A 27,640-nucleotide genomic window follows, 5' to 3' on the forward strand; every position below is an offset into this window, starting at 1 on the left:
CTGACTAATAGTTTGTGCCTGTTTTGCCCCAAATTATTCTGATTATGGAACACATACATGGAGTTAAAGCTGCTCTGTTATAGCATTCAGAGTTAGGAGAGCTAACTATTTAGTAGGCATTACTGTTTAGATAGATCCATATAGAACAGCAACGGACTGAGGAGTGTCATACATATTTTTAAAGCGTCAACATACATACCCTCTCTCCTACTATTCACAGATTCACAATATCACAGCTAGGATCCACCTTTATTCTTGTTTATCTTCAGGTTTCAATGTAACAACCACCCAGAGGCACTTGAAACAACCATGTGGCTGCTGCCATGTATGGTTCATCTTGCATATGTGGCAATGATATATGGGCCAGAGCCCAGGTTCCCCAAGCCCACCCTCTCCATGGCCATTTGTGACACCTGCCACCTGCTCCCAGACAGAAACTGTATCCATGTGTACAAGTGTGTTTTTATCAAGAAAGAGGATATTTATTTGGATCGCCCTCTGTGGAAGTAAAGCAGGTTCTCATGGTCTTGCTTCACTTCTAGGTCTGAATACTAAGGCTAATTCTTCCTGGTACAGAGTGACCAACCCTAATTGCCTCCCAAGAAGCAGAGAAAAGGCACTGGCTGTCCAAATTCCACACAACTCACCGGCATGTTGGTAAAGAGGCGTTCATTGGCCTTGGTGTTGGATGTGGGGGAGCACTCAACAGGAAGTCCCATTACAGGATACAATGCTAGAGTCTGAAAAGAGGGAAGAGGCAAAACAATAACAAAATATGGAGAGAGGTTCAAAACAGGAGGCAGTCCCCAACAATAACAGAACACACATTCTCTTTCAAATGCATAAGAACATTTACCAAAACTTGTCATACACTGGTTCACCCAGTCTCCACAAATTTCAAAGGGCAGAGATCTCAGATCACAGTGATATTAAGCTAGAAATCAGTAAAAAAAAAAAAAAAAAGATTACTAGAAAGTCCACAACTGGTTGAATATTAAGCAATACACTTTTAAATAATTCATGAGTCAAAGAAATCACAATGAAAATTATAAAACATTTTGAACTGATGATAAGGAAAGACACTGCATATCAAAACTCATGGGTGCCGCTAGAGCAGTGGATAGAGGGGATATTATAGCTTTAAATACACATATTAGGAAAGGCCAAAAAACAATGATCTATGTTTCCATTTCAGAGTTAAAGAACAACAAATCAAATCCAGAGAAACTAGAAGGAAGAAAGTACTAAAGCTGAGAATAGAAATCAGAGAATAGAAAATATTAGAGCATAGTCAACAAAGCCAAAAGTTGGTTCTTTGAAAAAATTAATACAAATTATACAATAGAGGTTGTCACACAGCTTTCCAAGCCCAGGGGCCAGAGAAGAACATCAAAGTTTGGGCAATGCTAAGCTCACAAAAGGGAGCTGAATGGATACTGAATGGGGCCCAAACTAGTCCATCAGTACATGTTAGCTGCTAACTTGTATAGCTAGTCAGACTGTGGTCCGTGGGTGGTCAAGCCACGTTACTCAGGTGTGAACAGGAGGTCAGCAGTCAGCAGGCAATCAGCTTCTGAGCTGAACAAGCATCTCACAGGAAGAGCAGAATCTGTGAGGGTGTCTGTAACAGACCCCTCCCTCATCTATGCTTGGGAAGTAGGGTTTTTTGGTATATGCAAATTTATTAGTGTCATGTTTTCACCATCAAAACTTAGTCTTGGTCTTTCCTTCTTTCCTTTGAAGAAGGCCAAAAGGGAGATGCTGGCTACTTTGACAATCTTAAAGCCAAGTCCTGGAATGTCACCAACAGCATGACTTTTGCAACCAAAACCAGCAACCAGAACCTCATCATTTTCCTCAATAAAATTCAAGCAACCATCATTAAATACAAAGGCGGTGACTTTTTTTTTTTTTTTTTTGCCATTCTTGATCAGCTGGACTTTGACACACTTCCTGATGGCAGACTTCGGCTGTCTGGCTTCAACCCATACTTTAAGAAAAAAAGATTTTTAAATCTATGTATTTATTTGGGAGAGAAAGAGAGAGAGAGAGAATGTGTGTAAAAGTGGGCAGAGGAGGGCAGGGGGGGAAAGTAGAGGGGGAAGGAGAGGGACAAGCAAATTCCATGCTAAGCATGAAGCTCAATGTGGGCCTTGATCTTATCACTCTCAGATCATGACCTGAGCGGAAACTAAGAGTCAGATGCTTAACTGAGCCACCCAGATGCCCCAACCCCTACTTTTTCCAACACAATTCTTTTTGCATGGGAAGCACTTCCAAAAGGCAGGCCTTCGGGGCTGTGCCCACATGGGCTTTCCTGTACCATTTATCATGCTACTTCTGGTTTCATCAGTGGCTGCGGAGCTACATGGCAGGACGACGACCATGACATGTGTCCATCCTGCTGACGCCATGGGCCTAAATAAAAGAGGTATGCTTGCAAAGTATTATGTACCCAGCATCAGAGGAAAACGTTCTTATTAATTTCGTGAGTAGTAATCAAGCTTGTGCTCATGTTCTCCATACATGTTATGAGTAGAACTGCTGCACTTTGACTTCCCTCACCAGGACTCAAAGGCTGGGGTAAACAACCCACAGCATTAGAGTCAACGTGTGTACCATCTAGCTAGCAGCTGTCCAGGCATTTACCAAGAGAAGATCATAGCATATTCATGCTCCGACTGCATAATGACAGTGTAATTGTGTCCTGGGGTTTCAAGCAGACACAATAAGAAGTCAGATACTTTTGGACAGCATAGTCTAAATCAAAGAGCAGGACTTAAAGAAGGTAACCCACCTTTCTGTGTTCATATCTATGTATCAGTAAGGATGCACTAGACTGCAAGTAACAGAAAATTGGTCTCAAATTGATTTAAACAATGAGAAAAGATATTAGTCCAATTATAAGTGTCAGGAGGCAGAGCAGACTCCAAGCACATGATGCTGCATCTCCAATTCCATTTGGCTCTGTTCTCCTCTGTGAGATGGCCATCGCGACTCCAGGTGCAACCGGCAGACACAACAAAGGGCAAACCAAGAGGGGCTTCTCTCTCCAAGTCTCCTCTCCAATCCCCCTGGCAAGATTTCCTCTCTTGTTTTATTTATTTATTTGAGAAAGAGAGAGAGGAGGGGGAGAACATCTCCAGCAGACTCCTTGCTGAGCAGAGCCCAACCTGGGATTCAGTCTCACAACCCTGAGATCATGACCTGAGCCAAAATCAAGAGTCAGATGCTTAACTGACTGAGCCATCCAGGCACCTCAGCAGAATTTCCTCTTAAACCTCATTGGCCCAGATTGGGACATACACCTTTTAGTAAATTAATTACTGACATGGAATTGCCATGATTGGTTTAGACCAATTTAAAAAAAACATTTTATTTAAGTATAATATACTTAAAAATATGAAAAAAAGAATAAATAAATAAAAATCTTTAAAAAAATAAATAAAAATAAAAATATGTACATTCCTTGATGCATTTTTACAAACTGGATCCACCTTTGTAACTTGCACTAGATAAGGGTTTTTAACCTTGTTTGTGCCGGGGACTCCTTTGGCAATGTGGTAAAGCCTAGGGACCCCTTCTAGGAATGTTTTTAAATGTACAAACTAATATATGGAGGATCACAAAGGAGTCCAGTTACTTGGAAATAACATTATTAAAGTTTTCATGTATTCATTTAGGTTAATTAAGATTAATTTGGTCATTCAATAAATTTATGGCATAGTAGTATGTGTGCTTCTTTATTAACACATTAAATAACAAAATCTAGTGGCACATGTAATTACTACAATAATTCCAAATTGCTGACAAGTGTAAAGGATTCAACTGGTGACAAAATCACAGATCCTACTAATATACTACTGTTGTTTGTTGCCCACATTAATTATTGAAGGAAAAGCTATATTTCAGTTAAAGGTTAGTGGAGATAAAGAGGTATATTTTCCACGCCCTGTCATAGACACCCTAAATTCTACCTGTGGACCAACTAAGTGTCAATGGATCTGAGGTTAAGAACACTTGAGCTTTGGGCTCATCAGTTGAATCGGTCTGGATGTTGGACAGTTGAAACCATGACCCACCACAGTAGATGAAGGAAAATGGAGCTTGGGGTCCTGCAGATTCATTCTTCATTTATTCACTCAACAATTATGTATCACATACACAGTATGTGTTAGGCACCATGTTATGTACAGGTATACAGTAGCAAATTAAGAGACATAGTCTCTCCCCTCATATAGTTTTTAGACCAGTGGAGAAGAGAGAGAATAAAGGAAAGAGAGATAAAGTGAAGATTCGGAGACAGGGCAAGTTGGCCATTTGAGCTGGAATCCAGAGGGTTCCGGATTGAGCTGAATCCTTTGGTTCAAACCAAAGGATGAGCAAGTCTCTAGCTGAATTCTTCAGATAATTGCTAAGAATTTCTCCAGAGTAAAGCAGACTTTTCAGCGGGGACACTCTGGACCCCTGGTCAGCCCTTCCCTGGAGTAGTCCTGACTGTCCTGACTGTCTTCAGTGTGGTGGCTAATCCCATTTAATTTCATATTGTTCAATAAAGAGCCCTATGACTTGCTTTGCAACCAAAGCTTTATGCCAAAGCTAGAAGTTCATCTATCAGTGATTTGCCTTAGGACGCTATCTCGAAGAACACATTATGTCTCCAACCTGCAGCTTACAGTATTAGTAACAGCATTTCGGGAAACACCATGATGCCCTGAGAAAACAAAGCTTTGCTTCTTCCTTCCTTCTTTCATCATAAAATATTTATTGAGCACTTGCTGGATAATAAGCATGATGCTGGGAGCAAGGGCCACAGAGATGAATAAGACATGGCCCTACCCCCGAACAAACAACACTCTAGTGGAGGAAGACAGGCATGTAAACCAGTAAATAAATGCCAACTGGTGTCCCAGCTGCTGCAGGAAAAGCCCGTGGGAGTTGTGGGGGGTACAAAGGCTGGAGGGGACAGTTCTACCAGATGTGGAGCGAGGAGGGGGGCAGGCAGAAAGGATTTCATAAGAAGTCAATTCTTAAGCTTCATCTTCAAAGAGGGGTGAGTAGAAAGAATGTTGCTAGGTGGTCCAGAAAAAAGGGACTTCTGGGACACCTGGGTGGCTCAGTTGCTTAAGCGTCCAACTTTTGACTTCAGCCCAGGTCATGATCTCAGGATTGTGGGATTAAGCCCTGTGTGGGGCTCTGTGCTCAGTGGGGAGTCTGCTTGACATTCTCTTTGTCTCCCTCTACTCCTTCCTCCCTTCTCCCTCCCTCTTTCAAATAAATAAATAAAATTTTTTTTTTAAAAAAGAAGGGACTTTCTCAGCTATGAATTCACCAACTACCGTGGCCTTCTCCACCCACAGGAGCCATGAATTCTTAATCGAGGTCCCAAGGAGGTGGTACTAAAATTAGAAGCAACCATCATTCAACCATGCTTCCCTTACTTTTCTTCAATGGTGCTTAGAAACATGTGTGCCAAAAAGACATTCAGATAGGGAAAAGACATGAAATCAGAATTAGGCAAGCAAGCAAGAATCAGAAACAGCTTGAAAAGAGCAACGAAAGGAAATGAAGTTAGTATTTCCATGTTGTGTAGGGAGCACATATTTTTTTAGGTCCTCAAATCATCATGAGCGAATCAAGTTTTACATCTCCTTATACTGGCTAATGTAACTCTAAACCTTGGCTACAAAGGAGAACCACCTAGAGTTTTTTAAATGACCAATTCCTAGGATACACTCCAAACAATTAGATCAGTATCTTTAGGGGCAGGACACATGCATCTGTATTTTTTTTTTACAGTTCCCCAAGATGTAGCTCAAGTTGAGAACCAGTGCCCTATGATCAGGGGGTTAGTAAGTTTTGTCTATAAAGCCTAAGATATTTTGGCCATCACAGGCCATACCATCTGTTGTGACCACTCAACTCTGCCATTGTGGTGTGAAAGTAGCCCCAGACAATACATAAATGAATGGTGTAGCTGTGTGCCAAGGAAGCTTGATTTATGAACACTGAAATTTGAATTTCATAGAGTTTTTAGGAGTCCTGAGGTATTTGTCTTTTGAGGGTTTTTTCCAACCGTTTAAAAATATAAAAACCATTGTTAGCTTTACTGACCATACGAAAACAGGAGGCTGGTGGATTTGGCTCACCAGCCTCGCTGGCTGTTTCCTGCTATCAGAAACATGAGATACCGGAACAAGGAGCACAAAATGGGAGGCTTCCATTGCCCTCTTGCTGAAATGTCAACTTGAAAATAAAGCGCATTCCCACAGGCTGAGCATTTCTATCTTCATCCCAAATATTCTCTCTAAAACTTCAAGCTTAATACTATACATACATTGCTAAAATCACGTCACGTTGTTCTTTGAAAACATACAGGTAAGGTGGACAAGATATACAAAAACAGGTTTTCAAAATATGAGTCTATAACCCTATGCAATATCCACTTTCAAATTGCCAATACTGCAACCCGCTCTGCAATTTCATCAAACTGGCAGAAACAATTGGATGGGGTTGGAAAGCGATGACTTGCCAAATGTCGCTTGAGCCAGCAGGGGCTGGAAACAGCCTTGCTGACGAGGCTTCGGCTTGGTGAGTGCACACACAGCTATAACCAACCTGTTCTCGACCAAGTAATTACCTTCTCCTGGGGAGAGAGAGTGGTATTAAAAAATTGCGGAAAGACAGCACACTGTGCAGGGGGAGGAAGAAGGGGACAGAGAAAGAGAAAGGGAGGGAAAGAAGAGGGGGGCTACAGCGGAAATAAACGCGTGCAAGATAAAGAAGAGGGATGCGGAGAGAATCACTAAAATCCCATCTGGGAAAATCCTCCAGGAGATGGGAAAGGAAGCTAAAGGGCTGGCAGGTGAACAAGCCTGGCTTTTAATGGCTTAATAATAGGGATGTTTGGTAACCAATGAGGTTAATGCGCAAGTGACATAAACCAGCGGGGGGTCTTGCAGGGGACCCGCAGCACATACTAATTGAAGGACATTTAATACGGGACAGTGGCAGAAAGATAGGGCTGCCACTGAACCCGCTTCCCTTCATTCACAAAGGATGCGCTGGCAGCATTTCATAGCTTGGCACCGGCCGTATTGATGGAAAAAAGTCTTCTTTTTAATGTGGGAACCAGTCAAGGGAAGGAAGCAAGAAAGGAAGGAAGGAAATGAGGAAGGGAGGGAGGGAAGAGAGAGAGAGGGAAGTTAACAAATGAAGTGTTTAATGAGAGACCCTGCGGTTGTGATTTCAGGGTTAGGGAGCTATTATCCACCATTCATTAGAAAATACCCTCTCCGGGCAGTTGATCGCTAGGTCGGCTTCTCAAACTTTGATGTGCAAACAAATCACTCCAGGAGCTCTTTAAGGGCAGACTTTGATTCAGTAGGGGTGAGGTGGGGCCTGAGAGTCTGAGATTTCCAACAAACTTCCGGCTGGGATGCTGGGATGCTGCGTTGCAAGGACCACACTGTGAGTTAGGAAGACTCCTGGTGCAGTAGTCACTAGTCACAGGTGGCTGTTGAGCACTTGAATATGCCCGACCTGGGGCACCTGGCTGGCTTAGTCGATGACGCATGGGACTCTTGATCGTGGGGCTGTGGGTTCAAGCTCTGTGTTGGGTGCACAGATAACTTAAAAATACAATCTTTTAAAAAGAAATATATGCCTGGGGCGCCTGGGTGGTGCAGCCAGTTAAGCATCCGACTCCTGATTTCCATTCAGGTCGTGATCTCAGGGTCCTGGGATCAAGCCCGGCGTTGGGCTCCACACTCCGTGCAGAGTCTGCTGAAGAGTCTTTCTCCTTCTCCCTCTGCCTCTTGCCCCTACCCCCAGTGTGTGCATTCTCTCTCTCTCTCTCTCTCTCTCTCTCTCTCAAATAAAGAAATAAAATCTTAAAAAAATATACGCCTGGATGGCACAGTCAGCAGAGCCTCTAACCCTTGGTTTCAGCTCAAGTCATGATCTCAGGGTCCTGAGATTGAGACCCATGTCTGGCTCTGTGCTCCGCCTGAAGTCAGCTTGGGTTTCTCTCTCCCTCTCCCTCTGCCCCTCCCCCCATACTTTCTCTCTCTCTCTCTCTCTCTCTCTCTCTCAAATAAATAAATAAATCTTTTAAAAATATGCCTGATCCAAGTTAAGAAGTGTCATAGATTCCAAAGACCAAGTAAGAAAGAATATAAGATATGTCTTCAATAATTCTTACATTGATCACATGTCATAATGATACTGTCTTGGATATCTTGGATGAAATAAAATACATAATCACAGTTAGTTTCCCTGTTTCTTTTTCACTTTTGTAAATGTGGCTTCTTGAAAATTAAAATCACACATGTGTCTCATACTATGTTTCTATTGGACAGCATAGCTTTAGGCTCTTGCTTTTTAAAAAGATTTATTTATTTATTTAAGAGAGAAAATGCAAGCAGAGGGAGGTACAGAGGGAGAGAAAATCATCAAACAGACTCCCTGTTGAGCACAGAGCTGGATACGGGGCTCCATCTCATGACCCTGAGATCATGACCTGAGCTGAAACCAAGAGTTGGATGCCCAACCAACTGAGCCACCCGGGCACCCCACTTTAGGCTCTTTCTATTCACTCTCTCTTCTGGTTTAAGTTATAAAAACTGTTCTGAGCAGTTTGTATGATTAAAGTGCAAGTGATGGACAACACATCCTACCTTTTCTTCCATTTCCTCCTTCCCTTCCTGTCTCCTTGCAGATCCTGCTCTCCCAGTCCTCACCAGGAAAATACAGGGAGATCTTAAGTACTTTAAGAAAAGGTGCCCATGAGCTCATTGCCCTATACTAACTCATTCCTCATGCAAACACTTAACTTACAGCAAAGCCCCTGGCTCATTCACTAAAGCAACATTGGTAAAAATGAGACACAGATGCTGTGCTCAAGCTCATAGTCTAGAAGAACAGAAAGGTAAATAAAGACATATACTACAGTTTCTGGGTGCTGTAATAGAAGCATATACAAAAGACACAATAAAGAACATGATCTAAGCCAGTTCCATTGGCCAGAATGTTCTTCTTTTCTAGATATTAGCTATGTGACCTTAGGCAAGCACCCTGAGCTCCTGGGTCTGTTTAATGTGAGTAATAATAGTGACCTACCTTAAGTGTTGGTATGAAAGTCAAGTGAGTTCATATTTATAAAGTACTTAGGTCAGGGTTTGACACACACAATCTCCATACACATGTTAGCTCAAGAGACTTGATTAAACATTGTCAATCAGCTGATCCATGTTTTTAGGCATAAATAATCTAAATATAATTATGATCCCATCACAGCCCAGTGAAATTCAGTACTAAGATGCTGCAAATGACCCAAAGGATAGATCACTTGTTGATTCATACAACTGAATACTATACAGCAATGAAAAAAGAAATAAATTACTGCTATTCACAACACTGTAGAAAAGCTTCACACAACTAACTTGAACAAAAGAAGCCAGACACAAAAAAAGTGTAAGTTGTGTGACTCCATCTGCATAAAGTTTTAAAATATGCAAAACTAATCTATGGTGAAAGATTATCTTTACTTTTGGAATGTTGGTAATGACTGGGAGGAGATACGAAGTAGGCTTCTGGGTGCTGGGAATGCACACCTTAATCTAGGTGGTAGTTACATGGCTGTGCTCACTTTGTTAAAGTTTAGTGCGCTACACACCTGAAATGTTTAGACTTTACCTTATGCATATTATTTTGCTATTCAAGCAAAAGAAAGAAACTGCAGAAGAGTTTTCTTTTTTTTTTAATTTTTATTTATTTATTTATGATAGTCACAGAGAGAGAAAGAGAGGCAGAGACACAGACAGAGGGAGAAGCAGGCTCCATGCACCAGGAGCCTGACGTGGGATTCGATCCCAGGTCTCCAGGATCGCGCCCTGGGCCAAAGGCAGGCACTAAACCACTGCGCCACCCAGGGATCCCCTGCAGAAGAGTTTTCTAAAGAGTTTCAGTTGGAAAATCCAGCCATGAGTCTCTGGGTACAAAGATATCAAAACCTACATAACAGTGAGAGGCAAATTTGAACACGTTCATAAAATTATGACATTCACTTTGCTCCTGCTCCAATTCTTTTGATCTCTGACCCAGAATTAAGAAGAGAAGAAGAAGAAATGGGTAAGTCAGATAAGAAGATTAAAGGTAGGAAAATCAGAACAGAGCAGAGACCCAGAAGAACCCTAGGAGCCCCCCTCCCCCCCACACACAATGTGTGAAGTGCAGCCTTTAGGTCAGAGACTAAAGCATCTGGAGAGAAACACTGGCCAAGTGGTTCACTTCAGACCTCCTTGTGAAGCTGAGCCTTCTTCCCTAAGGTTTCTCTAAACACTCTCGAATCTTAGAGCTTCACCTGCAGAGTTTTTTCAGTTCCCTGTGGGACTAGGAAGCCTTGCAAATTCCTTCCTTGTTGCATTTTTAAGAAGCACTGGGGGTGTTGCAAGAGGATGGGGCTGGTGACATCACATGATGTCTTGTATTTAAAAGTCAAATTGACTTAAAGAGAAGACCTCAGAGATTATCCAAAGTGCACAGCAGAAGGAACCAGAACTGAAGATAGCCTTGCTCACAGCTGTGGGAAGATCATGATTATTTTTACTTTGCCCCACAACCAATTTGTTAATTTGAACAATTGTATTTTCTTAATATTCACACACTATTACTAACACAAAAATTATTTTCTAGATTTTATGACTATAATGTTTTATTATTTTAGGTATCCCCCTGGTTTGGTAATAACATGGCAGGGATGAAAGACTCTAAGATGAAAAGGTGAAAGGACTGGGCTGTCACTGCAGCCCAGCCACTGTGTAGGTATGAGACTTTACCTGCCTGGACCACAGTTACTTTGATTATAAAATGGGAGGAGGAAGAACAGAGAGTTCTGGATTTAATGACATTTAAGATCTCCCTCAGGTCTAACCTTTTATTCTAAGAAACCTGCATCCCCTTACCTCCCCACTTCCAATGCCAACACCTACATTTCTTGGTCTGAGAGCTATCTCTACCCATTGAGGCCCATTTTTGGCTATCCTCCAAAAATACTGGGGAGTGGTGTATAAATACCTCAATTCTCTCACCTTCAAGTGGAAGAACCCTGAAGCATGTATTTTATACTCTCTCCCCCAGAATTTCCCAGTGAGATCAAGTTCCACTCAACCAACATGGTGATTTACTGGATAATACACTCTTTGTTCACTGCCTTCCCTTCCCCGTCTCGGTACCCTCTCACTCCTCTACCAGAGTTTCATCACCCAAAGAAACTACATTTCCCAGAATCCTTATCTTCACATCTTCTTCTGGGTGAACTTAAACTAGGACCAAATCCTAGAAAACAAATACTGTGGTGACAGGTTTCTTGAAAGCTGCAGAAAAAAATTGTTTCCCTCCACCCAGACATGAATTTTAAGGAGTTTAGTAGATAATGTGAACAGGGGAAGGATCATTGCCACCCAGACACAAAGCTGAGGGCAAGACCACTTAACCAACTGCTCTTCTCCTCCTACCAGAATGGCACTCCCTTTAGGTATTTAAACTGCTAAAAATGCATGAGAAATAGTAGGAGATTGGAAAACTTGCACCATCTGGCTAAATCTCGCCTAGTGTCGGGGAAACACACTAAATTTGATGTATACTCCATTAAGAAAGATAATGAAATGGTCATTTTTCAAAGATTCAAATTAAGCCATTGGTTAAGAGGCCATCCCTTCAATTTGATGGGAGAGACTTTTAAATCTGCAGTTTCAAACAGTTTTCACTATCTGTTCTCTTCTACACTCTCTTCTGAAGGGATCAGTGTGAGGCTGTGTGTGTGTGCATGTGCATGTGTGTGTGTGTGATCTAGTGAAAAATAGTAATTGGCTACCTTTGATCTCAAAGAAGGCTTTCCCTTCACTTCTATTCCTCTTGTCCTCTCTCAATGTAGAAGTGTGGTTGTGGGACTGTGTAGCAGGCACTGTTGAGAGATACCCAGTGTTCATTCTCATCCCTTCTTCCTTTTCCACCGTAGCCCAAAGAGGCTGGAAAAATCAGAGACTCACTTTCTGGTTTCCTTATACAAAGGTGGCCATTTTACCTCAGTCTCAGCCATGAGACTAATGGGAAGTCTGCTGGGAGGCCTTGCAAATGGAGAGGGGAGAAGTACGTGAAGAGACCTCCTTTACCATCCATCCCTTCCTATGCAGGTGTGGTAGTTGGAGGCTCAGTAGCCATCTCATGACCATGACCAGAACACTGAAAAAAGTAATTTTTTAAAGTAATTTTTTAAATTGAAGTATAACACACATACAGAAATATGTACAAATTATAAGTATTGATGAATTTTCACAGAATGCTTTTTGTTTTTAAACGTCCATTACCCAAATACTTTTGAAACAGGCAGGGGCCCCTCCCTGGGTGGCTCAGTCGGTTAAGGGTCTGCCTTCGGCTCAGGTCATGATCCCAGGGTCCTGGGATTGAGCCCTACATGGGGCTCCCTTCTCAGCAAGGATTCTGTTTCTCCCTCCCCCTGCTCTTGTGCTCTCACTTGTTCTCTCTCTTTCTCCCTCTCAAATAAATAAAATCTTAAAAAAAAAAAAAAACAGGCATACTGCTTAACAGCACAGACTCCAGAGCCAGACTGATAACTCTAAACCCAGATGTGCCATTCACTAATTTGACTATTTAACCTTCCTGTGCCTTGGTTTTCTCATCTGCAATACAGGAATGACAATGTTAGTTATGTCATGAGCTTTTTGTAAGTATTAAATACAATTAGTTTTAAAAATTCATGTGTCCATGGGACACCTGGGTGACTCAGTGGTTGAGCATCTGCCTTTGGCTCAGGGTGCGATCCTGGGGTCTGGGATCGAGTCCCACACCGAGCTCCCTGCAAGGAGCTCGCTTCTCCCTCTGCCTGTGTCTCTGCCTCTCTCTCTGTCTCTCATGAATAAATAAATAAAATAAAGTTTATGTGTCCAGTGCATAGTATGTGCTAATACGTATTTGTGATTATAAATAATGTAACTGGCACGTGACTCAGGAGGAAGGTAAAGTGGGAAAGACCTTGGAGAGAAGGTGAATAGGTGTTTTGAGGGCTGTCCCTCACCTCTGGCCTGAGATGATCTGGGAAGCTAAAGTGCCCAATAAACTAGCAAACTCTAAAATGATTTCATAACCTAGAGCTGTATGATGGAGCTACAGAATATTAGCGCTTCAGTGAGGCCTTAAAATCTCCTATCTGGTGCTTCTTAACTGGAGTCTGGAAACCTGCCACCCTTGGAGCACCACACAATGTGAGCATACACAGGCATGTGTGTGTTTTACTGAGTAGAGGATCCAGAATTTTCATCAGATTCTCAGAGGAACCTGTGATCCACAAAAGGTTAAAACTACTCACTAGCTCATCCCCTTGACATCATATTCGAGTCCCAGAGAGAGACCATCTGAATTGTCACATTTAACTTTATTTACATCTCCCCAGAAGAAAAACTAGGTCAACGAAAATGTTTTTCTACTCCAAAATCCTAGAATAATTCCAACGTAAGGAACTTAGTAGCTCTTTAAATAGAATCCTGCTGCATTTACAGATGAGGACTTCAAGTTATATCGAGGTTACTATGACCCACTCGGCATCCCAGAGAGAAACAGAGCCGTGGCTGACCAGTTGTCCTGGCTCAGCATTGAGTTTTTCCCCACAGAAATACTTTGGTGGCCAAAAATCCCACTAGCTCATTTCATGGGCTGGCCCTGGTCACAGTTGTCAAATGCTCCACACTGGAGCCCTTTAAGTGTGGTTGCTAAGGGCAGCCAGGACCAAGGGGCTTCAAACATTCTGTCCCTTTCATTGCCATCAGCTTCGGAGTGATTATAATTAGCTACACATCTCATGTGTATCATAGGGCAAAAATGGGAAAATAAAGCTAAGACTCTTCTACCAACCCAATTTATCATCTTGGTGGGAAGCTGTTTTACCATTTTCTTTGTGCCTCTTCCTCTGCTTTGATGAATCTTTAAGAACTCCTTTCTGAGTGCCATGTGTGTCCCCAATTATGAGTACAAGAGGCACAGAAATAGCAAACGTAAATATATGAAATGGAAGTTATATATAATCTGTATAAACTAAACAGTTTCTAAATCCAGATTGCTCTTTCCAGGGTGGGGATGGTCAGGGCGGTGAGTGACACTGATGCCAAACACGACTTAATATATTTACCCATGAGGATGGGCCTGGGTCTGGTATTAGGTTCTGATTAAACAAGGTTTTCTGTTTTCATGTTAGTTTAGAGGCAAACTTGGACGTCCTGGCTCACAGCTTTAAGACTTGCCTGCCACTGGAATGATTTTCTCATTTCCACGGGGTTTTTGATTAATGTCGTACCTGAATTGGCAGGAGATCTGGACCACCTTCTTTCTGCGGGAAGGTAGGGGAACAAGAAGAGAAGGAGAACCGGCTTGTACAACTGGGGCCGTGTTAGTCTGGCTGCAATTTAAGACCCAAAGGGCACCCAGACATTTTATGAAATGTAATGCAGAAAAAAAAGAAAGTATTTCTCCCAGCAGTGATCGACAATCACATTTTTATTTACCAGAGGAGGAAGGTTTTAGCTGTGGTTTCTGATTGTAGCACATAAAAATAACAAATCTAATTATAGTTTTTATTCCATATTTATTTTTATTTTTTGGTGGTATCATTTTTCGCCTTAAACCCTCATCCCACCCCTACCCTTCTGCCTCCCCAAAGGACGGAACACACAGCTTTCTGACTCAGCCTCAGGCTACCAGCGATGCCTTTCGTTCATAAGACACAGGGTGAAGGCAAAGCCAGGGGACGCACCCCAAATGGAGAGCCAAGGGCCCGCTCATAGGGAGACCTCTGGCGGAGGCCCTGACTAATCTCTCTTCCTGGCGCACAAAGCTGGGTGGGTGACCTTTCTGCCCGAGGCAGAGAGAACACACAACAGGAGTGAATTGAAAGTGGGTCACTCCCAGGCAGGCAGGCCGGGGGAAGGGACACTTAGAGCCAAGAAATTAACTGTCTTCTTGGAGCTTCCCGGCCTGGGAGGGAAGACAGCTCCTTCTCCCCATTGTCTCACCCACGACTCCATCTACCTGCCCTTTTTTTTTTTTTTTTTTTCATTTATGGTTTGGGCTCACCCATTTCCAACAGATTTAGATCAATTGGAAGGGATGGGAGAGGAGGGAGAAGGGCAAGGGAACCAGATGAAGAAAAATAGACTCACCAGCACTGCCCCCTCAGCCATGGCTTCACTGCCCAGGGTTGCAGCCCACCATGGCCACCCACGTCAACTGCGGTCAACTGAGGAAGCAGACAATCCTTCTAACCTGTGCTCAGAAGGTCAGTAGCAGCCTAACACTGTGTCACAGTGTCGATGCCCCTCACCTCACCTCATCTCATCAGGTAGAGGTTTTATCACTTCCCATCAGCACTACGAGAAGGATGAGTACAGATATTCTGAGAGAGAGGCCACATTCACTAACTTTTATTTTAGAAATTGTCACAACTGTTCTCTTTTATTAGTTATCACTGTGCATCCCTTACTGTGCCTAATTTATAAATTAAACGCATCATGGGTCGGTATGGATAGGAAAAAAACATAGTATGCAGAGGGTTCAATACCACCCATGGTTTCAGGTATCTGCTGGGGGTCCTGGAAAATATCCCGTTGGTAAGGGGGTCTGTTGTCAATTTTTCTGGAGGAAAAAAAGAATCATATATTTTGGGAATTCCCTAAAGAGCAGTATCGGTAGCTAGATGCAGGCTACTGTCATTTCCCCTCCTCCAAGTTGGTCAGGCTACTTCCACATAAATATTTGCCTTAATTCATAGGAGTTTTTTAGAGGTAGATTATATTAAAGGCGGTAGAAACTCCAAGTACGTTAATTAAATTACTTAATCACTGAAACTTATACCAACGGCAGCCAAGCCCAATTCCCAGAGGGTCTACTGGCTTCCTCAAAATGAGGGATGGTTTAGGGGCTGGCACTGCCAAACATGGAAGAAAGCAAATGGTGACCGAGCCCCACAGGCCTCAAAGTGCACAGCGGGCTTGTATGCCTCAGTAAGACATGGTGAGCCTTCTCATTCTGTTGATCTTCCCTTTTAAGTATGTTTGTAGATTCTCAGGGTCTGGACACCCATAAGCAGCTTTTTAAAATACCCAAGTGCAGGGGGGAAAGCAACTCTTCAAAGCTTGGCAAAGCCTCCTTGCATTTCCCTTAAATATTATTCCCATCTGACCACTTCAAGCCCACAAGTCTTCCAGCCGAAGGCTATTTGTTGGGAGCCCCTCCAAAGCGCTATTTTTCTCTCCTGGCCTCTGTTTCCAGAGCCCTGAAGTGAGCTCTCGGGGACCCCAAGCCTGTCCCCAGCAGGCACTGGTTCCTGGAGCGCAACAGGCCTGCATCGGGTGGGCCGGCCAGAGGTGCAAAGGCAGGTTCTGCAAGTCCAGCTCCAGGAGACAAATGTCCCCAACACCAGGGGGGCAGGTGTGTCCTGGCCTCTGCGGAGTACAGCTCCGTCAGGAAGCTTCCACACGTGCACAGAACAAAGGATTTCTTTCCCTACCTCTCAGCCAACCATACGGATTTAAGTTGTGACCAAACCCTGACCTCTAACGATGGCCATTCCATCTCGCCGCCCCCCTGCCCTGGTTTTTGAAGGCACCAAAAAGGCAAAATGGGAACAAAAGACATTTTTCTTTCTATTTTTAAGACAGTGTATATTAGCAATAAATTAACACTCCCCTTCCAGCACCTTTTAAGCACCAGCAGGGGCCAATTCTTTTTACTATATTGTCTTGCACCGAGCAGCCAATGGATCATGCTGTCACAGAACGCAGCCCCGTAAAATAGCCCTTGCAGGCAGTGTTCTCCAGCCCCGCCAGAGCAGGTCTTCTGGAAGCTGCTTTATGGCGGGGAAGTGAGAATCCATGGCCATGACATCTAGCATGTCCTAGGGTTATGGGGAACGGATGTCACTGCTCCCCCGTGTTTGGGAAAGAGCGAGGAGGTGAGATGAACACGAAAGATGGTGACTGGCACAAGAAAACAGCTACCTTGGTCTGGATTTTTTGGTGTTTAGAAGGAGAGTAAAAGAAGAGCGACCACAGACTACCTGGCAAAGCCCAAATTAACTCTTCACTGGCCACATCTTTTGGCTGAAATCATGCTCCATGCCCTACTCAGTAGCAGTCATTCTCTGGGTTTCACATCTATTTCAGAGACTGACAATCAAAATAAAAACTGTCCTATGTTTGTCTCACAGGTCCAAGCACCTAGGTCATTTCTTACAAGACCATTCATTTATTTACATGTTGGCATCTACTTAGGCTGTTGATGGAAGAGGTGGAAGTCTTTCCCCAAATATTTACATTTTAAACCATGGGAGTAGTGGGAATGTGATGAGATTTCAAAGTCAGATGTCTGGAGAATTTCTTGAACGAGCAGAATAATTCCATGCGAACAATCAAGAACATTCTAGGGCTTCCAGATCTGTCCAGACCATTTTAATGCCAATTCAGTTAATTGGCTGGGCAGATCTGGAAGCCCTAGAATAGTCTTGATCTTTACATGGACTTAACCTACCTTTTACAGGGAAAGCCTTAACAGGAAGTGCACAAGGCAACGGATTTTGAAATCTCACCATTTTGCCAGTATTCTAGTGCTGAACCATATGCAGTATGGAGCCGGATACCCGCATTTGAATTCCAACTCTATCAATTACTAAGCTATGTGACTTTGAGCAAATGAACTGACCTCTCTGCTTCTCATTATCTTCATTTGTAAAATGGGGATATTAATAGCAACTACCTGATAAGGTTGTTTTGAAGATTATGTGAATTCATATTTATATAAAGTGCATAAAACAGTTTTGCCCCACAGTAAGTGCCACATAAGAGTTTGGGAGGCAAATAAATAGAAATCCAGGATTATGTGGTGTCTCAGAACCTGTTTTTCACCAACCACTTGAATTTCTGCATCGCTTACCGAAGAGGCTTCGGCCCCTTCCCCAAGGACTTGGAGGGTCCCTCTCAGATCACAGCCCCAGGGAGTTGAACCCCATGTGAGCAACACTGTACTTGTCACTATGACTCCTGTGCCCAAGGTTTGTGCAAAAATTCAGATGCTCTTGGCGAAAATGACCAGTGACAGCTTGTGCAGAGGCCAACTCTACTCCACAATGGAATTTGTGACTGTTGGACTTGGAGCTTGTATCTCTTTCTCTGCTGGACTGTGGAACTAATAATGGCCTTGACCTTCTTAGATAAGGGGCAGCCGTCCCAGATGGATTTTTGGTTCTGGGTTGGCTGTTCTAAGGAAAAACCCATGGGAGACAGTGAACTGAAGCATGTAGAATCTCTAAAAGGCAGAACAGAAAACATTGAAGAGAAATACATCGCTGCCTCCCCAATGGTACTAGAAACGATCAAGGGTTGGTTTGGCCTGGGGGCATTTCCTCCCTTTCCTTCATTGTGAAAAAGAAGGAAGATATTCACTGGAAGGAAACTACCAGGAAGTCGAACATGCTCCCATTTTCATCCCCAAATTTAGTGAGAGAATTATAGATCACAATTCCCACTGCCTCCCTCCCCAGCTCTGGTTAGATGATCTTTCAGTCTGTGGTGGGGACAAGTTATCTTTCTATTAAAAATATTTATTTTTAAATGATGGATGCACATGATCTCACTTTTTCTAAGTATAAAAGGGTATCCAGTGAACACTTCTTCCCACTCCTAACCCCAGCCATATAGTTCATACGGTTTCTTTCCCTGTAGGCAATTGGTATTACCCATTCCTTATGTTACCTTTCAGGGATATTTTCTTACACACACACACACACACACACACACACACACACATTCATATACACGTTCCCTCTCCAAGTGTCTTGCCAACTTGTACAAACAGGACAAATCCTATTCTACCTTTTTCTACGCTTCACAGTATGTCTTGGGGAGCTTTTCACATTCATGCATGAGTTTTTAAATTCCTTTTCCATGGCTGTATAGAACCCCATTGTATAGAGGTACTATTTACTTATATTCCCTCTGGAGCATCCTTTAAGTTGCTTCAAATATTGTGCTAGTACCAACAGTGTTGGAGTCCACACACCACTTTGCACAAATATGGAAAAGTGTATTTGTAGAAGGGAAATTATTGGTCCAAAGGATATCCCCATTTCTAATTTTGATAGATTTTGCCAAGTTGCCCTGTAGAAGAGTTGTACCAATTTTATGCTCCCACCACCTGTGAGCGTGCCTATTTCTGATGGGGAGGGTTTGACGCCAGAAACTACACTCTCAGAGTATCCAAGATGCTGCCCTCTGCTCAAGAATGCAATTCAGTGAACCCTTGTTTTCTGATTCTTGCTGTCAAGGGCAGGTAAGAGTCAGATCATCTCAGATCATCCACTTACATCTTAATGGGAGTGCTGGAGACCGGGGGTGCAAGACGGGGTGGTGGGTGGAAAGTGCCTTCCACTGGTGTCTTCCTTCCAACCAGGCAGAAGAAGAGGTGTACAAACTAGATGATCCTACAGGACTCCACAGCTGATCCTTGAAAAGATTCTCCCAGCAGCTGGAGGGCAAGTCAAGCCTTCCTCTTCACTTCAAATCCAAACTATCCAGCTTTTAATGGGGCTAACAAGGAAAGTTCTTGCTTGCAACCAGGCATCTTTGTTTTAGGACAGCTGATTGGTCATCATGCGGCCCAATCACAGCTCCCTTACCTCATTTGAAGTGGGTTCACTGGACTAGTTCTTCAGCAGTCATCTCAAACAGCAAGCTGGCGTGATTTCTGGACAGAGATTTCTCCCAGAACCACTGCAAGGAGTACATGTCCCATGTGTTGCAATAATGTAACTTTCATCTTTCCGAGAAAGGTGGCTAAGGGCAAGGACTCCAGAGCCAGACTTCCTGGGTTTGAATCCTGGCTCTGTCACTTGCTGTCTGTGTGATCTTGGGCAAGTTGCTTCACTTCTCTGTGTAGGTTGCCAGATAAAATAAAATACAGGATGCCCAGTTAAATTTGAATTTCAGATACATGACAAATAACTTTTTTTTGTATCTTTTTTATTGGAGTTTGATTTTCCAAACATATAGCATAACACCCAGTGCTCATCCCGTCAAGTGCCCCCCTCAGTGTCCGTCAGCCAGTCACCCCATCCCCCTGCCCACCTCCCTTTCCACTACCCCTTGTTTGTTTCCTGGAGTTAGGAGTCTCTCACGCTCTGTCTCCCTCACTGATATTTCCCACTCATTTTCTCTCCTTTCCCCTTTATTCCCTTTCACTATTTTTTATATTCCCCAAATGAATGAGACCATATAATGATTGTCCTTCTCCAATTGACTTATTTCACTCAGCATAATACCCTCTAGTTCTATCCAAACAATTGCACTGCTGGGGATTTACCCCAAAGAGACAAATAACTTTTAATATAACTATGCTCCAAATGTTTCATGGGACATACTAAATAAACAAGTTACTGGGGCAGCCTGGGTGGCCCAGCGGTTTAGCGCCACCTTCGGCCCAGGGCCTGATCCTGGAGACCCGGGATCGAGTCCCATGTCAGGCTCCCTGCATGGAGCCTGCTTCTCTCTCTGCCTCTCTCTCTCTCTCTCTCTCTGTGTGTGTGTGTGTGTCTCATGAATAAATAAATAAAATCTTTTAAAAAAAAGTTACTATCTGGAATTCAAATTTAGGAACATTTGGGTGGCTCAGTGGTTGAGCATCTGTCTTCGGCTCAGGTTGTGATCTGGGGTCCTGGGATCAAGTCCCGCATCAGGCTCTTTGCAGGGAGCCTGCTTCTGCCTCTGCCTATGTCTCTGTTTCTCTCTCTTTCTCATGAATAAATAAATAAAATTTTTCAAAAAATGAAATTCAGATTTAACTGGGCATCCTGTATATTTACTTGCTGAATCTCGCAATCTTACCCTGTTCCTTAGTCTCTTCATCTATACCCACCTCATAGGGTTGTTACAAGGATTCAATGAAACACTGTTTGTAAAGTATATAGAATAGCTCCTGAACATCATAAGTGCTAAAATAAATAAATGCCATCTTGATTCAACATACATGAGGACTCTATTATTTCCACTTTTGTCTCCAAGATGGGGGGGGGAATTATTAAACAGATGGTGAGTGTTAAGAAGACTCTGGGTTAAAAAAACGAATTGGCCAAGAATATTCTGGAACAGGTAGATCTGGAGTTTACTGGTTCTTCGGCCCAAGGATGATTGATAGAACCCTCTGTGGGGCAGCAGGCCAAGCTGGGGATTGAGCATAAGTGGCAAGGGAGAGGTACAAAGGGACCCATGGTGGGTGGTGCGGGGCTTTAAAGGGAGCAGCTCATTGCACATCAGACATCAGTCGGTCCCACACAGATGACAGCAATGGCAGGAACAGGGCTACCAAGGACCACGTCCATGACCATGAGGAAGGGAAAAGGAGAGGAAGGGCATCTTCAGGGAGAGAAGCCAGAGCTCCAGTCCTCTAGGAGAAGTGGACCGGGGGTTCTGAAGAGGCAAATTCCTAGCCTAAGAAAGTCTTGAGGAGCCCCAGGAGCCCCCAGAGGTGTTTCCAATCTGGGTCCACACATCCCCAAAGGGCCTGTGAACCTGGATGGGAAAAAAGTACAACTTCACCTCAACTCACCTCTCCATGAAATTGAGTGTTTCCTTCAATTAGGAACAGAGGCCACACATCTCAGTAGTATTAACTACACCTGTGACTTTGTCACCAATAGAAATCGCAGGCTTTTTCCACATCACATTACACTTGTTGCAGATATCCTAAAGTATTGTTTCTTAAGCTCACCACCACATAGAAATCATAGTAGTCTTCTTATTCGAAGCATTAACAATGATGCAGACATAATAGTATATCGTGAGTTTGTTTTTAATATTTTGACAATTGTATTCAATATAATTGGTTTCCTTCATAAACTTCGCAGTATTTTTTAAAATACTTTCCTGAGAAGAGATTTAAAGTCTTCCCCAGGCTGCCAAAGAGTTCCACATCTCAAAACAAGGCTAAGTCAACGTTTGTCAGTCTTATGGGGAATGGCCCCAAATCTCAGGAGGCCTCAAACTGATTTCCAGGAGTGTGAGTTCTTAGGTATGGCTTTTGTTGTGCTTCATTGGTTTGTTTATTTAGGCTAATATTATAAAAGCAACTGCATTTTGAGCATACCCAAGGGGGGAAATGCCTGTGTGGTGGGTGTGAGTGCTGGGGGTAAGGTCTCGATCTTGTATGGCTCCGTTAATATGGGAGAAATGTCTGCACTGTGCATCCTGCCCCCCGACAAGAGAATGAATGAAGGAGCCTATTTTGCAAGTTACTTAAAAGTAAATTATACCTGAGACACCTGGGTGGCTCAGCGGTTGAGCGTCTGCCTTTGGCTCAGGGCATGATACCGGGATCCAGGATCAAGTCCCACATCGGGCTCCTTGCAGGAAGCCTGCTTCTCCCTCTGCCTGTGTCTCTGCCTCTCTCTCTCTCTCTAAATAAATCAAATCTTTTTTTTTTTTTAAAAAGTACATTATACCATTACCCAGGTAACCCCCTTTCACCTCTAAGCACAGATGGAAACGGAACGTCCCTCTCTTCCTCTATGTGTCACACTCCATCCTGTCAGCTTGTTTAGCTACAAATGGGACAGGTAGTTGAAGGGCCTTGGGGTAAAAAAGTGGGTTGCAGATCAAAGTAAGTAACAGAGTCAGACTGGCAAGGCAGCTGAAAGAGAGGATCTGGCCAAGAAGTCTTCTTCAGCAACCCTGGACACACTGGGGAGTTCCTACCCTTTCATCTCCCTATGGTGGGTGAGCTCTGCAGTCAGGAGAGCAGCTCAGAATACGTATGTGGTTGCTGCAGCCAGCCAGGAGAGGAAGGATGAGAGAAGACGACCAGGAGAGAAATGGCAGCAAGGTAACTAGAACTCTTCTGCCTTTTGGGCCAGTGGAATTGGGTGGAGAAGGACAGAGACAGATAAAAATGAGGGAGGTTCCGAAGCCCTCTCCTAATCCTGCTGCTGATCAAACATCCATGCCACACAGAAACTGCATTCAATGTCAAGTCGCACAGTTACCAAAATGTTACAGGTCTGGTTAAAACTCCAAGACTTGGGGAGTTTTGAGTTAAAATTCTCAAACTAGGGATGCCTGGGTGGCTCAGTGGTTTAGAACTTGTCTTCAGCCCAGGGTGTGATCCTGGAGACCTGGGTTTGAGTCCCACATTGGGCTCCTTGCATGGAGCCTGCTTCTCCCTCTGCCAGTGTCTTTGCCTCTCTCTCTCTCTCTCTCTCTCTCTCTCTCTCTCTGTCTCTCTCATGAATAAATAATCTTTTAAAAAAAATTCTCAAACTCGAAGTCTGTCCTAAGCTCCCTTGCATTTGTGGCTAGGGCACAAATTTCAACAAAGGTGCAGCTTGTGAACTTCAGTCTAGGCCTGGAGAGGCCAGCTGTTTCCCCTGGCTCACCTATTTCCTGACCGCCATCAGCACGGAAGCTGTGAGCATGTGTTAAGAGTGGAGTATGTTGGGTAGCCCCAGGTGGCTCAGCGGCTTAGTGCCACCTTCAGCCCCGGGCCTGATCCTGGAGTCGCGGGATCGAGTCCTGCATTGGGCTCCCTGCATGGAGCCTGCTTGTGTGTGTGTGTGTGTGTGTGTGTGTGTGTGTGTGTGTGTCTTTCTCTCTGTCATGAATAAATAGATAAAATCTTTAAAAAAAAAAAAGAGTTGAGTATGTTTGGGGCACCTGGATGGCTCAGGTGGTCAAGCATCTGTCTCTTGATTTTAGGTCAGGGTTGTGAGATCAAGCCATGTTGGGTTCTGCACTGGGCATGGAGCCTGCTTAAGATTCTCTCTCCCTCACCCTCTGCCCTTCTCCTCTCTCTCCCTGTCTAAAAAAAAAAAAAAGTATATTCATTAGAAAAAAAAATTCCTTTTCTTCAGTGGTGTTATGGGTTGAACAGTGGCCCTCTGGAAGACAACTTGAAGTCTTAACCCTCAGTACCTCAGAAAGCAACCTGATTTGGAGAGTCATTGCAGATAGAATTGGCAATGGTAAGATGAGGCCATACTACAGTCAGGTGGACTCTAATCCAATATGACCAGGGTCCGTACAAGAAGAGGAAAATCTGGGCATAGGCGGAGGGAAGGCAGCCATATGAAGGTGGGGGCAGAAGCTGGAATTGTGTTGCCGCAAGCCAAGGAACACATGGAGCTACCAGAACCTGAGAGAGGCAAGGGAAGGCCCTCCAAGCCACCCAGTTTGTCGTACTTGGTGACTGCAGCCCAAACTAATGAGTGCCATTGGCTTTAACCTTTTCCTTGGCTTACTTGCCTCCTGCCTCCATTTCCAATACCCCCAAACATCAGAGGTTCAGAGGCTAAGGGTAAGAATCCCAGAGAGCAAGCTTGACGTATAGAAGCATAAGTAGCATGAGAGGGGGAAATATAATGTCCACCTTCCTGATGCCAAATTTAGCTGAAACAAGACCAATATGTCTTCCTGGTAAAATTCCCCAGGGCCTGAAGCCACACCCCTGCAGGTCACACTGATTGCACAACCGAAACCAAGAGCTCCAAGCGACCAGTCTCTCCTTCTGTTCCCAATAGGCCCTGACCAAGCCAGCTCAGCGTTTTAAGGGAGGGCACAGTTGTGCAGGGCTTAGCAGCCCAGCCTTACATCTGAGGCCCAGAAGCCAGAGGGGGAAGGGAAACCAGGAGGCCAGAAGCTGGGGTCCAGGGCTCCTGTTTTCTCTCACGCTGTCCACAGGGCCACTGCTGTGTAGAGGAAAGATTAAAATTAAGATCGTTGCACTTGGGGGGTTAAATATTACAAATCTTTTAAGCAATCCAACTGGACCTCATAATTGTGTGGCAAAGGCTGCAAAATGTAAAGTGGGGAGTCTTGGCTCAAATGAGAGCTCTCTCTGAATAACAATTTATTTTAATTTGAGATTTCTCATACTGTCCATATGGTGGGTCTTCATGGGAAAGCAACTGTCTCACAGTTGATGGGGACATCTGAAGTATGCTTTTTTGGCATTCAGGGGGATTTTTTCTTTCATTTAAATCAGTGCCTTGGTTGAAGGGAGTTTGAAAACATTTCCCTAATGTTTCCAGCTTTTTCACTCCTGGAAATTTATCATCAATCCTTGGAAGTTACAAACTGAAACCCATTTCCCAACCAAATTACTGCTCTTTTAGGCCAACACCAGTTTGTAATTGTGGAGTTCTGTGGGCATTCCCTTGAAAATGGAAAATCCTATTTGCAGGCATTTTTTTTAAGACAACAACCCTGAAAGCATGTGGAGAATGTTACAACCTGAAGCAGGACGGTCTTGCCAAGTATCCCAGGCTCATTGCGGAGTGACTCCTAGAATAATGGATAATCTATTTCTGGGAGACACATGAGATTTTCAGCCAGCTCCAGGTCAGACTCTGGTGCCCCCACAGATATGGTGGTAGTTTTTACCCCTACAGGGCTTTCCAACCACATGTAGGTTCCAGGGGTGTGATGTGCAAAAGGGAGCATGTTTGTTCTCTCTTTTCAACTTTTTCCTCCGAGGTGCCTCATCAGCTGCTCCTCTGAGGGAGAGAGAGAAGGGATGTCAGAAGCTCAACTTCACCCACAGGTGCAGCTCTGCAGGGAGAAGGGGAACTGCGTGAGGCATCCTGAGGTCACTACATATGCTGATAAAACAGCCAGATCTTTCTATAGAAACCTCACTATGCAAACGTCACACCCTCAGAGAGACTTCCTCTGACTGAAGCCTCAAAAATAGCATCCCCGGCACCCTCAGTCTCCTAAACCTGCTCTGCGTCTTCTCCACAGCACTGTACACACCTCTTCCCAGCTCTGTGTTCAGGGACTTTGTGTTTGTGGCTTAAAATAATCTGTGCCCAGAGTATTTACACCATGTAAAGTGGCAAATGCTATCTATCTGGGCTCTCCCCATCCCGAAAGCCAGCGATTAACCCCTTATTGGCACAGCACTACTTCTCACTATCTGGTATTACTTTCTATATGTGGTTTTTACAGTCTATAAGCTACACGTACGTGTGTTTCTGTACAGCATGCGTAGATAATACACTATCTTCTATCATTAGTTTCTTAATGACTTATCCTGCTCTCCACCAGAATGTCAGGCCCCAGGCCCCCAGTTTGGTTCACTACTTCATTGTACCTAGAACAGTACCCAGGCCTAGAAGATGCTCCATAAGCATTTGTTGAATGGATAGAGGGTGACTGAAATCTTCAGAGGCTCCCTTTATCGTCCTGTTCTAGCATTAACTCCTCTGTAGGTTTCCCAATCCCCCTCCATTTTGCTTCCACCCTCTTCCCCGTGTCTTCCTGCCTCTTATCACCCTCATACCAGTGGAAAAAAAAATCCAGCAACCTTATTTACTAGTGATTCCTGATTTCCTGTTTAGGCAGCTCCTCTGGGCATCCGAGACCCTTCCTCTAAACCTCTCCATTTCACATCGTCCCCACAAAAGCATTTCCTATGTGTTTAGCCAAGGTAAGGTAATTAAAAGGTGCCCAGAACAAGTATATTTATTCAAGACCTTCTCTTCTTCTCAGTCACTTATAATCTAGTTGAGTGGTTAAGACTAGCCTTGGCTTGAGAAATTATGAGCAAGTAAGACAATTATTCAACTAACTGCTAAATTGGGGGAGTAGAAACCATAAAATCTCACACCAGAGAGAGAAGCAGTGGGTCTTGAGCCCGTCCTGACTGAGAGGTAGGGTTTAATTAGATCAGGGTTCTAACCTCAGGATGCTTGACAGTATGGGTGGACACTTCTTTGTCATGGCGACTGTCCTGTGCGCTGTACAATCTCAGCTGCAGCCCTGGCCTCCACCCTACTAGATGCCAGTAGTACCCCCTCCCTAACTATCACAATAAAAAATATCCCTGAGCATTGCTAAGTGTCCACCCCCAGGGGGTGGGCAAAATCACCCCCAGTTGGGAACCAATGTGCTAGATGGAAGAGAAAGAGGACCTCAGAACTTAGACCAATGAGAAAGGAGCTTGCTCACTTAACTCAGAATCCTGACTTGATCCACAAATGCATCCAGTCACAAACCTGACCTCTTTTGGCACATTCATCGGCTTTTCATGCACTCTTTATACATGTTCTCTTAAACGTATACGCTGGAGCGTATTTGGATTGAACTACTGATGTGGTTTCCAAATGGTTTTGTAGTGGAACCCTTTGTCCCAACAAAACCTTAGCCAGAAACACAGAACAAATACCAGGGACATAAGCAGCATGGTTTTTATTGACATTTGAATCAAGAACCATCCCCTCCCCACATGCACCCCAGCCCTGTCCAATGGCCCAAGAGCACAACAATTCCCGGGTGTTTCACTATACCATTGAACATGCTGAAGGCAAAGGTGACATGGAACCTTACAATAATAGCTATAATGTTGTTATATAAATCAGGGAGCAATGGGTTAGAAGTGGCAAAATCTGAGACTTTTTACTAACTGCAACTTTTTCCTGGCTGATGTCATTTGACCTCTCTGAACTTGTGATTCCTCATCATAATCTCTAAGGCCCCTTTCAACTTCAGAGTGTTATGAATACATAAGCACAACTGTGTCACATGATCCATGA

General features: G+C 43.8%; 1 protein-coding gene across 2 annotated transcripts in view; it reads right to left on the bottom strand.

Annotated features, from left to right (window-relative positions):
• Window positions 1-27,640, bottom strand: part of RAI2 (retinoic acid induced 2) — a 387,183-nt gene that overhangs the window by 218,564 nt on the left and 140,979 nt on the right. For both annotated transcript variants that reach the window (XM_072744882.1, XM_072744880.1), the window contains exon 2: window positions 648-740. The gene's annotated coding sequence lies outside the window, so the exon portion shown is untranslated. The remainder of the gene's footprint in view (window positions 1-647; window positions 741-27,640) is intronic.

The sequence above is a fragment of the Vulpes vulpes genome, chromosome X (assembly GCF_048418805.1).
Source record: "Vulpes vulpes isolate BD-2025 chromosome X, VulVul3, whole genome shotgun sequence".
NCBI lineage: Eukaryota > Metazoa > Chordata > Mammalia > Carnivora > Canidae > Vulpes > Vulpes vulpes.